Here is a 15,648-nt window from a genome sequence, read left to right as displayed (position 1 = left end):
GTGTTAATGTACGGGGATCGCTGGGCGGCACGGACTTGGTGGGCCGAAAAGGCCTGTTTCCGGCTGTATATATATGATATGATATGATATGATATGGCCATCAGCGATTATATTTAAAGTAGGCTCCCAACCCAGATATGCAACTCAGAAACCAGATATGCATCTTCCGTACATTTTCAACGAATGCCCACACTCTGCACAAAAATCCATCTAACCACGTTTAAAATTAAATTTCTTAATACTGCTATCAGTAAACTGGAAGTCAATCCCGTTTATGCCTTGTTACCGTGAAGCTTGGTTTTCAAGTAACCTGGGCAAGATGTTATATTTCAAAACTCTCAAGTAATTACAGACTTGTCAGTGATTTCAGCGAAAATTAGGACGCCGGAGAAGCATTGATAAGCGTGTGAATTTCGCGATGTTTCCGAAGACGGTGTAATCGTGAGCTGACTCAGCATTGTCGTGGTCATTGTCGTAGGGTAAAAGAAAATTTTGCCGATCTGCTACGACTTTGACAGTCGCTGGCAGTCGCCTAAAAAATCACCTAAGTGGGACAGGCCCTTTAAAGTTAGGACTAAGCATTTCAACATCTGCTACACCTTTTCCAGTAGATGTGACCAGTTGTGTAAAGTACCGAACAATCATAGAATCATAACAGCAGCCAACGGTAGTCAATAAGAAAGTAATTTGAAAATGTTTGGTGATCTCTTTAAATAGGCAGGTGGGTGTCTTTTCTACCAATGAACCTGTATTTTCCCTTTTCAGATTGCGAGATTTTTGCATCTTTCATTCATCTATATACTAAAACTCTCATTTGTTTGTTTGTTTGTTCCTGAACTACAGCCAAAACGGTTCACGATAGCGCAACAATTTTAGGCCCACCTCACTCACCGTCATCTCTTTGGTGCTAATGGAAGAAGTTTAATTGAAATCGGTGTTATATTTTTAAAGTTATTCACATTTTAAAGTTTAAATCTATCTCCTAGGGAGGGAGGGGGGGGGGGGGGAGGGAGGGAGAGGGGAGGAGGGAGGATAAGGGGGGGTTGAGGGGAATGGAGTGGGGGGGAGGGGAAGGGGAGGGGGAGGTGAGGGGGTGGAGGGGGGAAGGGGAAGGGAGGGGGTGGAGGGGGGAAGGGAGGGGAGGAGGGAGGGGAGGGAGGGGGAGGGGAGGGAGGTGGAGGGAGGGGGAGGGGAGGGGGAGGGAAGGAGGGAGAGGGGGAGGGGGGAGGAGGAGGGGGAAGGGAGGGGGAGGGGGTAAGAAGGGGAAGAGGGGAGGGGGAGGGGGAGGAGAGGGTGCTGTACCAATGCAGGAGAGGTTTGGGCCCAGTGGGCCCAATTGGTCTACTTTGTTCTATATCTCTCTACATCACTGTCTATATCTCTCATTTCCCTTTCCCCTGGCTCTCAATCTGACAAAGGGTCTCGACCCGAAACGTTACCTAATCCTTTTCTCCAGAGATGCAGGCTGACCCGCTGAGTTATTCCAGCGTTTTTTTTTGTCTATCTTCGGTTTAAACCAGCATCTGTAGTTTCTTCTGACACACTGGTATTCATAGCTCACTTCACAGAAAAAAATATTTTTCTGCAGCGTACCCTATAACATTTATTGCTGGCAGTCTAATCCCATCTGCAGCTCATTCACAATCCATAAAACAAATTAGTGATGTTGACAGGTCAGACACTACCTGTTGTCCAGCAGAGATTGACTTAGTGCAGAGCACAGGATAAGGCACCCAGTGTAGGAGAGATACCATTGGGGCTGCTGTACCTTCCCTCTCTGACGTACCCACCTGCTTCTGTGTATTCCGTCTCTCTGGCTCTATTCAAGCAACTTCTCTTGTCAGCTGCATTCTGACCCTGACTTCCAAAGCCCACCATCCCGACTCGGTAGAGTTGATGCCTTTCAACGCCAGAGACCTGGGTCCAATCCTGACTAGGGGTGCTTTAAACTTTAGACTTTAGGGATGCACCGTGGAAACAGGCCCTTCAGCCCACTGAGTCTACACTGACCAGCGATCACCCCGTACACTGCCACTATCCTACGCATTAGGGACAATTTACAATTTGTACTGAAGCCAATTAATTTACAAACTTGTCTTTGGAGTATGGGAGGAAACAGGAGCACCTGGAGAAAACCCACTCGGTTACGGGGAAAACGTACAAAAACTGTACAGACAACACTGGCAGGGTGGTGCAGCAGTAGAGTTGCTTCCTTACAGTGCCAGAGACCCGGGTTCGATCCTGACTATGAGTGTTGTCTGTATGGATTTTTCTATATTCTCCCCGTGACTGCGTGGGTTTTCTCTGAGATCTTTGGTTTCCTCCCACACTCCAAAGACGTACAGGTTTGTAGGTTAATTGGCTTGCTATAAGTGCAAATTGTCTCTGGTGTGTGTAGGTAAGATAGTGTTAATGTGCGGGGATCGCTGGTCGCTGCAGACTCGGTGGGCCGATCGGCCTGTTTCCACGCTGTATCTCTAAACTAAACTAAACTAAAATCAGGATTGAACCCGGGTCTCTGGTATTGTAAGGCAGCAACTCTACCAATGCGCCACTGTGTCGCCCGGGTCCTGTCTGTATGGAGTTTGTATGTTCTCCCTGGGACCACATGGGTTTATTCTGGGTCCTCCGGTTTACTCCCACTTTCCAATGACATGCAGGTTTCTAGGTTAATTGGCATCTATAAATATAATGTGTGGTTGATCGCTGGTCAGTGTGGGCTCGGTGGGCCGAAGGGCCTGCTTCCACGCTGTATCTCTACATCAAAAAAGATCTAAACCCTGGAGGATGAGAGATGGAGGAAGGTGAGGTGTGACTGCCTCACCGATGGAGGGATACGGGGACAGAAAGATGGGAGGAATTGAGTAGGAGGATGGACGAAGGGGGGAAGGAAGAGAAACAAGCAGGAAAGAAGAGATGATGAGAGGTGAGGGAGGAGGACGTAATTAGGAGGAAAGAAAGGAGGGCGGAAGGATAAAATCAAAGTCGAGTTCATTGATTCTGGAGGAAGGTGATGAGATTATGGGAAGAATGAAGCTGATCAGTGTGGATGATACCATCAGCTGCTGCAACATACTGATTCTTTATGCTTGTAATTTTGCCAAACAATGTCAGCCCATAAATCATTGTCTGGAATATAGAAGATATTGCAGTTATGAACTAGATGCTTAGCTAATGAAGCGCTTTTCTTCAGTGATTGTGGAAAGTTTTACAGCCAAATTTGCATCCAAAGTAGTTGAAATGAATCTGCTTGTACTGGAAGTGCACTTGATGATGCCTAACTTGATTGAATCGGCCAATCGACATGGGCAGCCCTTCAGATAAATGGGACTAGCTTGGATGGGGCATCTTGGTTGGCATGGAGGAGCTGGGCCGAAGGGCTTGTTTCCACACTGTACGTCTCTAGGACTATGAATGCTGGATGATTGGCACGGACTTGGTGAGCTGAAGGGACTGTTTCTGTGCTGCATCTTTCTGTGACTCTGTCCATGTTGTTCTGTGTTGCCTCTGCTCTCCCTGGCATTTAGAGATGCAGTTCCTGGATCTGGATTTGATAATAAAGAACGAAAAGCACCAGAATTTCCAGGTCAGGCTGTTCTTGCAGGAGGAGCTATTCCCCATGTTTGTATATCGGCACGATCCCAATGGAAATGCCAATCTCTGCAGATCTCAGACCACCCTGAGCTTGGAATCATTGATGAGCATCAGCCATTTCAGGCTTCATGAGAAAGATCACCAATTTGGGTGAATTTCGAGGTTTGCCACAGCAAATATGTCTTCTCAGAGCTGGGGCATTCCTTGTGGAAATGCCCCTGTCCAACTCTGTGGATTCTGGCATCTTCTGTCCTGGGCCTCATACATTACCAGAGTGAGGACACACGCAAACTGGAGGAACAGCGCCTCATATTCTGTTTGGGTAGCTTGCAACCCTATGGTATGAGCATTGAACGCTCCAATTTTAGGTAACCTCTACAAAACATCCCCCTTCCCCTTTATCCCCATAACCCTCCCCCACTTCCCTCCCCCTCCCCCTCCTCCTCCCCCTCTCCATCCCCATCCCCTGGGCCCTGGCAGATCTTACACCCATCTCTCCCCTCCCCTCCCCCTCCCCCTCCCCCATCATCCATAAACAATTTACACTGTCAATGTCAATCCTCTGCTGTCACTAGTCACAACACTCTAATCCTTCATCTCACACTATTTTCCCCTTCTTAACAAGGACTTTATTCAGTATTTGCACTTTACAGAGTACCAAAAGGTACAAAGACTTACAATAGTCACATTATATCAGGCGATCATTATAATACAGTAGTGCCATCTTTATCTACAATAGGCTGAACCCACCACGGTGACCAGCGTTTTAGATTTAGATTTCAGATTTTTAGATTTTAGATTTACAGATACAGCGTGGAAACAGGCCCTTCGGCCCACCGGGAACGTGCCGCCCAGCGATCCCCGCACATTAACACTATCCTGCACACACTAGGGACAATTTTTTTACATTTGCCCGGCCAATTAACCTACATACCTGTACGTCTTTGGAGTGTGGGAGGAAACCGAAGATCTCGGAGAAAACCCACGCAGGTCACGGGGAGAACGTACAAACTCCGTACAGACGGCACCCGTAGTCAGGATTGAACCTGAGTCTCAGGCGCTGCATTCGCTGTAAGGCAGCAACTCTACCACTGCGCCACCATGCCGCCGTTCACGGATGGCCTCCAGAGTCCCCGTGGACATCACGTGTTCCCTCTCCAGGGACACGCGAGCCAGGACATAGGCCCGGAAGAGGAGCAGGCAGCCGACTGTTGTGACCATCAACCACCTGCTGCCTGGACCCGTGGATGGCCATCTTAGGCAGGTAATCTCACACGTGTGTTTTCATCTCTGCACTTTGTCCAACCATCTGCCTATCAACCCCCCTCCCCCACCTGTGTTCACCTATAAACAGCCAGGCTTCGCCCTACCCTTCCACTGAGCCCCCCATCCCTGCAATCAGTCTGATGAAACGTCCCGACCCGAAACATCACCTATCCATGTTCTCCAGGAATGCCACCTGACCCACTGAGTTTAGTACTGGTTTAGAGATATAGTGTAGAAAGAAACAGGCCTCTCGGCCCACTGAATCCATGCCGACCAACGACCACATGTTCACACTAGTTCTATGTTACCAAAGCCAATTAACCTACAAACTTGCACTTCTTTGAAATGCGGGAGGAAACTAGAGCACTTGGAGAAAACCCACGCGGTCACAGGGAGAACACACAAACTCCGTGCAGACAGCACCCATAATTAGGATAGAACCCGGGTCTGGCGCTGTAAGGCAGCAACTCTACCACTGTGCCACGATACCTCAAATCATGAAGCATTGCACACGTTGACTGGTTTGGTGCTGGTAAACCAGCATCTGCAGTTTCTGGCTTCCACCAGCATCTTAAGTGGGTGTTTTCACCACCAAACCCAGTCGCTGAGAGCAACACTCTAAGGTTTGTCACCCTCCTTGTGTTGATGCCATGATCTTGCACCACCTGAGGCCTGACTTAGGCATACCTCCCTACACCTGTCAGACTGGGGAGGGTGATTCACTCCCCCCACCCCAGGACATAGTCATGAGTACAGAGCCTGGAGAACTTAGTCATCTGCTCCACATAGCTGTGTTCTTCCCCAGGAAAGGTTCCCGAGCCTCAGACCCACAGCCCCAGCCTTGCATCCTTGTGACCTTTCACTGCGATGGTGAGCTTGTGACGTGCACAGGCGTGACTGTACAGAGACTGCCAAAACTCTTTTCATGTGGGTTTGTTGCAGCCAGCAAACAGACGGGACTTCACTCCAGTCGGTGTCAGCTGGAGACTGGTCCCAGGGGTAGGCACCAACCCTCCTAAAGCATCAGTGCCATATTTAGAAGCATGCTGTTAACTGAACACGCATTTATATCTGCTGCAAGTTTCTGAAATGCAGATGATTTCGAATGACACAGTAGTGCAGTGGTAGAGTTGCTGCCTTACAGCGCCAGAGACCCGGATTCGATCCTGACTATGGGTGCTGTCTGTATGGAATTTGTACATTCTCCCTGTGACCACATGGATTTTCTCCGGGTGCTCCGGTTTCCTCCCACATTCCAAAGACATGCATGTTTGTAGGTTAATTGGCTTCTGTAAGTTGTCCCCAGTGTGTAGGGCAGAACTAGTGTACGGGGGCGATTGCCAGTCGGCGCAGAGTCGGTGGACTGAAGGGCCTGTTTCCATGCTGTATCTCTGTGTCACTGAACATTATGCCAAAAAAGAATTTCAACGTACTTAGGTACATGCGACAACAAAGTACCATTGAAACATTAACTGCGCCAAGACTCCAGTCAGGTTGCTGGAACTCCATGCAATGGATGGGAGGGTGGAGATGACGGGCATGATACAGAGAAGGCAGTCACACAGTCAGTGCGGGTGAGGCACCTCAAGATCAGCAGAGGTTCACGTTGAGCTTTGGGAGCTGAGTGGCAGAGCTGGCTGCTGGGGACGGCCTCGATTTAGCTTCCACTGCTTGACTGGGTGATGTTGCTGAGAGCGTGTTGGTGTGAGCCACTGACAGATCATGTTTCCTGCAGGCTGCTGGAGGAAATTCCAGACCTAGCCTCCACACCAAAGGCACTTCGACATCCATTTCAAATTAAGATCGCAACATTACATTTTGCTCCCAACTATTTTACTTTCTCAATTAGTTATTTATGAAATTACTTTAACTTACATTTTACCATTGGGACTTCTAAGTTCAGACACAAGGAACAAAACTCATTGGAATATCTCCCCAGCTTGCAAAATACATTGTCTACGATTCACATTACATAAAAGAACAGTGTTTCATAAAGCATCAGCTGTTGTCCCCAAGGTGTGCTTACAGTGAATTTGAGCTTCCACTGTAAGTTATATTAAGTTATAAGTTACACTATAAGTTATATAAGTCATGGGCACATGAAAATTGAAAGGACATTTAGAAATAAATCTTGGAAAAAATGAGAATATGGAATAAATTAGCTTCCTTCACATACAATATTTCCATAAACAACTTTCATATCTTCTTATGATGTTGAAGGAGGCCATTCAGTTAATCTAGTTATAGTTTAGTTTAATTTATTGTCACATGTACCGAGGTACAGTGAAAAGCTTTTGTTGTGTGGTAACCAGTCAACTAAAAGACAATACACGATTACAGTCAATCCATCCATAGTGTACAGATATATGATCAAGGAAATAACATTTTGTGCAAGATACAGTCCAGTAAAGGCGGATTAAAGATAGTCTGAGGGTCTCCAATGAGGTAGATGGTAGCTCAGGACCGCTCTCTAGTTGTTGATGGTCTAGTCCACTATGGCTCTCAGAGCAATACAATTGGTCCCATTTCCCCATGACCAAATCTCTCTCACATGTCCCTGATTTCCCCTATTCTTACAACCAGGAACCCCTTCCAAGGGCATCTTGCAGCAGCCACATGTTCACAGTGAGACCGTGCAAACTCCACACTGAAAGCATCCGAACACAGGATTTAACCTGTTTGTTCGAGTTTTGCCGCAGAGGTGCCACCTCATGTTCCGACACATCTCCTATGAAGAAGCATCAGTCTGAAGACGGGTCTCGACCCGAAACGTCACCCATTCCTTCTCTCCTGAGATGCTGCCTGACCTGCTGAGTTACTCCAGCATTTTGTGAAATAAACATCTCTATGAAGCTGTCCTTTACACTGATGTTTAACAAAGAATGAAAATTGCAGTTGGAGACTTAGTTGGTTTCTTTAGATTTTTGTTTTCACCTGGCTACGCACCATTGTACTGTGGCACACGCTTTCGCTCCCGCTGAAACCTAACATCCGTCAGCTGAAGAACACAGACCGAAACATTGACTCTCTCCACACACACTCTCTGACCTGCTGCGTATCCACAGCACTTCCAGTTTTATTTCGGATTTCTAGCATCTGCAGTATTTCGCGTCAGTTTTGATAAGACTGCAAAAAGCAGTGAACATTGCCCAGTCCATCACGGGTAGTGACCTCCCCACCATCGAAGGGATTTACAAGAGTCACTGCCTCAAAAAGGCAGCCCGCATCATCAGAGATCCACACCACTCTGGCCACACACTCATTTCACTCCTGCCATCCGGAAGAAGATATTGGGGCTTGATAACTGTAACGTCCAGGTTCAGGATCAGCTTCTTCCCTACAGCCATCACACTATTAAACGCTACAACCTCCAAATACTACATAGACTTGGGGACATTGGTTTTGTCTATTTTGCACTATTAATGTTTGTTTTTTACACATGCATATGTCTATATAGATATATACTGAACTTTTTTGTTTGTTTATTACACTCTTTACAGAGTACTATTTTTACATAATCTGTTGTGCTGCTGCAAGTAAGAAATTCAATGAACTGGCTGGGACATATGATGAATAAACACTTTTGACTTGACTTGCTTGACCCACGGTCACCTCCCTCCCATGGGAGGCCATCTTGAAGTGGTTCAGCTCTCCAGTGGAGTTCCCATCTGATTCGTTCACCTCTGTCCACTCCCACCGATTTCTGTTCACAGCAAAGGAACAGGCCAGTTGGCTCATCCCCACTGTTCTGTCCATAGCACTCGCTGTTGTACCCCCTTAACCAAACCACATTGATGCCTTCTGTCCTGTTTTCACACCGAGAGCTTCCTGCTATAACTAATTTACTCATAGGGTCAAACAATCATACAGCATGGAAATCGGCCTTTTGGCCCAACTTGCCCATGCCGACCAAGATGCCCCATCTACAGTAGTTCCACCTGCCTGTGATATGCTGGAGTAACTCAGCGGGTCAGGCAACATCTTTTGGGAAAATGGATAGGTAACATTTTGGGTCAGGGTCCTTCATCAGACTCCTCTCCCCCCTTATCACAATCAGTCTGAAGAAGGGCCACGGCCCAAAATGTCACCCATCCATTTTCTCCATCATGGCTGCCTGACCCACAGAGTTACACGAGCATTTTGTGTCTATCTTCGGTATAAAGCAACATCTGTAGTTCCTTTTTATTACATTGATCCCACCTGCCTGCATTTGGCCCAGATCCCTCTAAAATTTTCCTATCCACGGAGACGCTGAAGTAGTCGAGATGAAAGTGTTTATTCATCAGGAGAAACAGACATTTTCTTGGAGGCTCTCGCAGTAGAGCCTCCTGTTTGTGTCTAGCCTACACCCCTGGGAATGGCTGACAAATTAATCCATACACACTGCCTGGTTACAGTCCCTGATAATTCAGGCTGCTGTGACTCTGCTGCCTATGTTGTGTACTCTATTAGTTATGCGTATTCGCTATCCCTGACTTTCGCTGCTGATTTTGCATCTCTCCAAACTCCCCGTTTCAACCTGCTGTGCCCTCCTCATGCTCTTGTTCCCTCTCCAACAACTATTCCTGATCCCAGACACAAACATAGAATAGTTAAGTCTCTGCTGCTTTTAGGCCATCTGCACAAACGTTGGCTGCTCCAGAGAATACATGGTCTTCTCAGAGTCAACCCAGTGTTCTACAATGAACTAGGCAATCTGTAGGTTCTGCCCGGCTTGTCCAGACTCTCCCATCAACCACAACTCAACACCCCAATGGCTCACGCACCATTCATGTGACCCAACTCATCACAATTCCATTTGGGCAAACTGGCAGCACATCCGCTTCACGCATTATCAAAATAAGTACAGGTCCACCACCCATTTTTCAGCAACTGGTGGTCTGGCCCCTTCTTTTAATCCGGATAAAATACCCCCCCTGGAAGTCCCCCAGAAAATGTGGCGCCTAGGCTGGGTGAGGCGGCTGATCTTGACCTCATCGGGACTTCCGCAGCTGAACGGCGGGTTTGTTGAATTTGGCCTCTATGGCCAGGGCACCGTAACTCTGGCCTGGCCGGAGCCAGCAGCTCCATTCCCACAGCTGACTTTCCCAGGCAATGTTGTGGGCCGGTATCTTACCCCCGCCCCCCTCTCCCCCCCCCCCCCCCCCCCCCAAGACCTTGACCTCTGTTGGTCCAGCAAAGCAGATAATTCAGAAAGGCTCTAGCACCAAAGGTGCTGGATAATCAGTGGTGGACCTGTACAATGAATTACACCAACTGGTGTTTCACCATGGGCCAATCTCTTGCACCTAAAGTACAATAATGTATACAGAGAGTGGTTGTTTGATAATTTGCACAAAGTACATCATTATTGACCAAACATTACAGATTGAGGGGTAGCCCAAAGCATCCAACGATAGATCATTGACTGGAAATGTCAACTTTACTTGTCTCTTCATTGAATCTGCCCGAGCTTTGAGCATTTTCTGCTTTTAGTATGGTTACAATACTTGTTTCACTGAGCACACTGCCATTCTACACAACATAGCTTGCAAATATTACAAGATGGAGGCGGTGGAAAGTGAAGGGGAAAATCTGCGGCTGTGAACAGTCTGCAAACTCAACTGCTGCACCCTCAGAAAGCTCCCGAAAGTTCCCCAATCGGCTTGGGAAGAAGGGTAGGATGATGTTGGAGCATGGAAGCAAAGTGGTGGCTACTCGAGGCGATGGACGATGAGTTTGTGGTGGTCAGGGCTCATGGTTTTGTTAGCCCTGGGAGGCCCTCCAGCAGTTGGCTGAGCAAGTGGATTGAGCACAAGCTGCAGCATAGAAAACATAGAAACATAGAAAATAGATGCAGGAGGAGGCCATTCGGCCCTTCGGGCCAGCACTGCCATTCATTGTGATCATGGCTGATCGTCCCCAATCAATAACCCATGCCTGCCTTCTCCCCATATCCCTAGATTCCACTAGCCCCTAGAGCTCTATCTAACTCTCTCTTAAACCCATCCAGTGATTTGGCCTCCACTGCCCTCTTTGGCAGAGAATTCCACAAATTCACAACTCTCTGGGTGAAAAAGTTTTTTCTCACCTCAGTTTTAAATGGCCTCCCCTTTATTCCACACAGCATCTACACAGAACGATGGTGGATGGAGCCGATGGGATGTGCTTGCTGGGCCAGGCCGACCCCTACTTCATCGATCCAGTGTCAAGATCACCGGACCTGAAGGTGAGGATATACAAATTTGCATATCTCCTTAGGCTAGAATTAGATTTTTCAGAGAGTTGGTTGCAAAATGGCAGAGGAATATGGTGCCTTTCTGCATGCTGTTCCAGAAGAGGATCAGTTGTACTCCTGTACAGTCTGATTTGACTGCATTGCATGGAAAACAAGCTTTTCACTGTATCCCTGTACACACCACAATTGTAAAGTAAACTAAATATTGCAGCTCTCAAGTATGGGTCTTAGTTACACCTACTTCCAACCTCTTAATGCTGTGTGCAAACATTTAATCTTGACACACATGTTTACATTGGTTTAAAAGGCAACACCATTGCTCACGTGGAAGTAACGCCTGCAATACATACGTTGTCCATAGGCGGTGTTGTAGAGCTCCTACCTTCACGATGATTCCTTAGTCCCTTTCCTCACGCAGCTCTCCTGCCAAAGGTCAGAGTTTGATCTCTTCTCCTGCAAGACAAAAGCAAAATGAATATATTTTTAAATTAATTAGCTTGCTTAAATTTTGTTCCATGTTGCTTCATTCAATTTGTAGCCAAAACTTTGATCCCGATTTTCTGTGAGACATTAGGTGCTATAAATAAATAAATAAGCCCCGACCTGGAATGTCACCTAGCCATGTTCTCCAAAGATGCTGCCTGACCCACTGAGTTGCTCCAGCACTGTATGTCTTTTTTTGTAAACCAGCAACTGCAGTTCCTTGTTTCAATAAATAAATAAACCATAGACACAAAAATGCTGGAGTAACTCAGTGGGTCAGGCAGCATCTCTGGAGAAAAGGAATAGGTGATGTTTTGGGTTGAGACCTTCAGACTGAAGAAGGGTCTCGACCCAAAATGTTACCTATTCCTTTTCGCTAGAGATGCTGCCTGACCTGCTGAATTACTCCAGTTTTTTTGTGTTTATCTTTGGTGTAAATCAGCATCTGCAGTTATCTGGTAGATATGAGAGTCTCTTCTTGCCTGTGGCCTGTAGGTGAATTGAGGACCAGAGGACATTGGTTGAAGGTGAAGGGGAAAAGATTTATTAGGAATCTGAGGGGTAGCATTTTCACACAAAGGGTGGTGGGGATATGGAACAAGCTGCCAGAGGAGGTAGTTGAGACAGGGACTATCCCAACATTTAGACAGGTACCTGGATAGGACAGGTTTGGTGGGATGTGAACCATATTGCAGGTAGCTGTGTAGCTGGGACATGTTGGCCAGTGTGGGAAAGTTGCGCCAAAGAGCCTATTTCCATACTGTATCACTCTATGCTTCTATGACTCTATGCTCGGAAAATACTTTGCATTGGTCTTCATAACCAAGAATGGGGTTAATACATTAAAGGAAGAGAGGTATCTGAAAACAAATCAAGGGGGAAGACCTACAAGGTTTAATGCAAATAGAAAATTATTAGTGAAAATAATATGACTGTAAATTGGCAAACATCCAGGACTTAATAGTTTCTAAGGATTTATAAGAATTGATAATAAAATTACACACACTCCAGCACTAATCTACCAAAGTTCTTTTGGTTCCGGAATTAGTCCCTTGGATTAGAACATTACCAATATCACACTGTTATTCAAGAAGGGTGGGAGAGAGAAACTAGAAAATTATAGACCTATTACGATAAAATCTGTTGTGGAACATTTAGTGGATTTGCTCTCGAGGGACAGAGTGACTGAACACTTGGACAAATAAAAACCGATCAGAAAGCCAACATGAATTTGTAACGAGCAAGTCATGCCTAACAAAGTGAATGCTGCATTTGTGCAAATCATGAATTTGTTGGATATAAAGGAATGGTTCTGAACCTTGTTATCATGGACTTCCACATTACGTTCAATGAGGTTTCAGATAACATGGTGCTGGAAAAAATGGAAGTTCAGGAAATGAAGGATTACTGTGGCAATTGGAAATAGATCATGGAATCATTGTGAAAAGCTGGATAATAGGGATTGATCTGTAATTTCTGGAGTCACCAAGGTAGCACGAGAGACCAGTGACCCATCTGACCACACAGTTCCTCACACGAAGAGCATCAGAAATCAATGGCAGAGTTTCCATACAGCAGGAAGAGAGACACCAAGGCTCCAGCAAAACAGGTTGGATCCCGACCGAGGGTGCTGCCTTTGTGGAATTTGCACCTTCCCTGTGTAGCATTGTATGCTTTGGTTTCCTCCCACATCCCAAAGATGTGCTAGCAACAATGAACTGCAGGTGATGGTTTACCACGGAAAGACACAAAATGCTGAAGTATTTCAGAGGGTCAGGCTGCATCCCTGGAGAACGCGAATTTACTCCAGCATTTTGTCTTTCCAAAGATGTCCTGATTGGCAGGTTTAAAGGCCACTGTACTTTATCCCAACGTGCATGAGTGACATGATTATCAGGGTAGGATGGGTCTGAGAGCTTGCTTGGATGATGGGCTGAAGGAACTGGTAAGAAAATATGAGAAATAGTCCACAAAAAAGGAAACAGTATTGTGGCTCCTTTGCATACTTCTTCTTTACAGGGTGGAGTTTGATGGAGGGTGGAGGCAAGGACTTGACCATGCCTTTTATTCATTCATGCAATACATTGCATGGGTGGCACAGTGGTGCAGCAGTGGAGGCTGCTGCCTTGCAGCGCCAGAGACCCAGGTTCGATCCTGACTATGGGTGCTATCTGTATGGAGTTTGTATGTTCTCCTTGTGACTACATGGGTTTCCTCCGGATGCTGCGGTTTCCTCCCACACTACAAAGGCGTACAGGTTGGCGGGTTAATCGGCTTAGGTAATTGTAAAATTGTCCCGAGTGTGGTGGAAGGTGCTAGTGCACAGGGGATTGCTGGGCGGTGTGGACCCGGTGTGCTGAAGGGCCTGTTTCCGTGCTGTATCTCTAAAACTATAACTAAAACTAAAATATAATGAACAAGTCTCCAGGACTGATGCTGTAATGCACCGCCACTGCAGACAAACTGGAATGAGTCCCTATGTTCTAAATGTTACTCAATTCATGCACTGACATTCAACTTCCTACAAAGCATCATTGGCTGGAAATTACTTGGCTTGATATTATCACTAGAGCATTTAATGCATTTACATCAGTTCCATTGTTGGCTACTTTAATGGGCTGATTTAATCATTTTCACTGCATGGATTGATCTCACTGGCACATCTATTAGAACAATGGGCAGGAGACAATATAGACATTAAAACTTGTGGTAATGTAACCTAGATGAATTTTCAGGCTTCATGAAAAAGATTATATTAATAATGCTTGAGTATGGTTGAATGAACAGGGGACTTTTTTTGTTTTCCTCACATTTTAAGTATATTATCCAGCTGATCTCCTTACTTTAAGAGCTAGTTCCTTTTTGCTAAGTAGAATCCAGTAATACAGTAATTGTGAACGTGCATGTGATGTATTATGTAACAACATTGTAATATGTTGAATGAACCAGGAATCCTAGACTTTCGATTCAATATTTCGGGAGATTTGGGTGTTGTTCGCAAGGTCAGCATTTATTGACGATCCCTAATTGCCCTTGAGACAGTAGAAATAAGGAACTGCAGGTGCTGGTTTGCATAAAAGGACACAGAGTGCTGGAGTAACACAGTGGGTCAGTCAGCATCTCTGGAGAACATGGATAGGTGATGTTTATGGGTCTGAAGAAGGGTCCTCACAGCGACATGCAAACAAAAGCTTTTCACTCGATCTTGTTATGCATGACAATAATAAATTAATACCAATACACTCACTTCACGGGGCAATAAAATACACAACTTAAAGGTACATTAATACTGTGTAGCACTTTAGAGCTTCCTGAGGTTGTGAAAAAAGCCATGATAAGTAAGGTTATCCCCTTGCGATATGTGCCGTGCCACATGCCCTTGTGATCTGAACATCAGAGGACCCTCAGGGAAACCATGGAAGAAATAGGAGACTCTTTCACTTCTTAATTGTTAGAAGATATCTCTTCCTACAACCTCTCCACCGCTGTCATTGTCCTGCAATCCTATCCCTTGCCTCAACCTGGTTTAAAAAAGGGATAGGATAAGACAAGAAATCTAGCCGTCAGTCGCTGGTAAAATCAGGTATAAAGAAGGTGCCAATACATGGCTGTTTGAAAGTTGGAACCAACTATGCAATTTTGAGGTTAAATATTAATGACCATGATGTTGAAGATTTTAGAATAAGGATTTAGAGTTTAGAGTTTAGAGATACAGCGTGGGAATAGGACCATTGGCCCACCGAGTTCACAACAACCAGCGATCACCCTTATACTAGTTCTATCCAAAACACTAGGGACAATTTACAGAAGCCAATTAACTTGCAACCCTGCACATCTTTGGAATGTGGTGGGAAACTGGACAATCCAGAGAAAACACACGTACGTGGTCATGGAGAGAATGTACAAACTCCGTACAGACAACACCCATAGTCAGGATCGAACCCGGGTCTCTGGCGCTGTTAGGCCGCAACTCGACCGCTTCGCCACTATGCCACCGAAAACCTAACTCAGCACTTGTGCTGAGTTGAATCAATTTTCAAGCAGCCTGCAAACTTACACTGTGTGGAAGGTGTGGCACTTAATGGTTA

The 15,648-nt window shown here is 45.9% G+C and overlaps 1 protein-coding gene across 2 annotated transcripts in view; it reads right to left on the bottom strand.

The window, feature by feature from the left end:
• Positions 1-15,648, bottom strand: part of LOC144598112 (protein FAM163A-like) — a 146,974-nt gene that overhangs the window by 112,990 nt on the left and 18,336 nt on the right. The window contains exon 2 of one of the 2 annotated variants that reach the window (XM_078408001.1): positions 11,428-11,530. The gene's annotated coding sequence lies outside the window, so the exon portion shown is untranslated. The remainder of the gene's footprint in view (positions 1-11,427; positions 11,531-15,648) is intronic. The other variant, XM_078408000.1, reaches the window with a different exon arrangement.

Source organism: Rhinoraja longicauda, chromosome 11 (assembly GCF_053455715.1).
Source record: "Rhinoraja longicauda isolate Sanriku21f chromosome 11, sRhiLon1.1, whole genome shotgun sequence".
Taxonomy (NCBI): Eukaryota; Metazoa; Chordata; class Chondrichthyes; order Rajiformes; family Arhynchobatidae; genus Rhinoraja; species Rhinoraja longicauda.
This window is presented reverse-complemented; position numbering and strand designations above follow the sequence as displayed.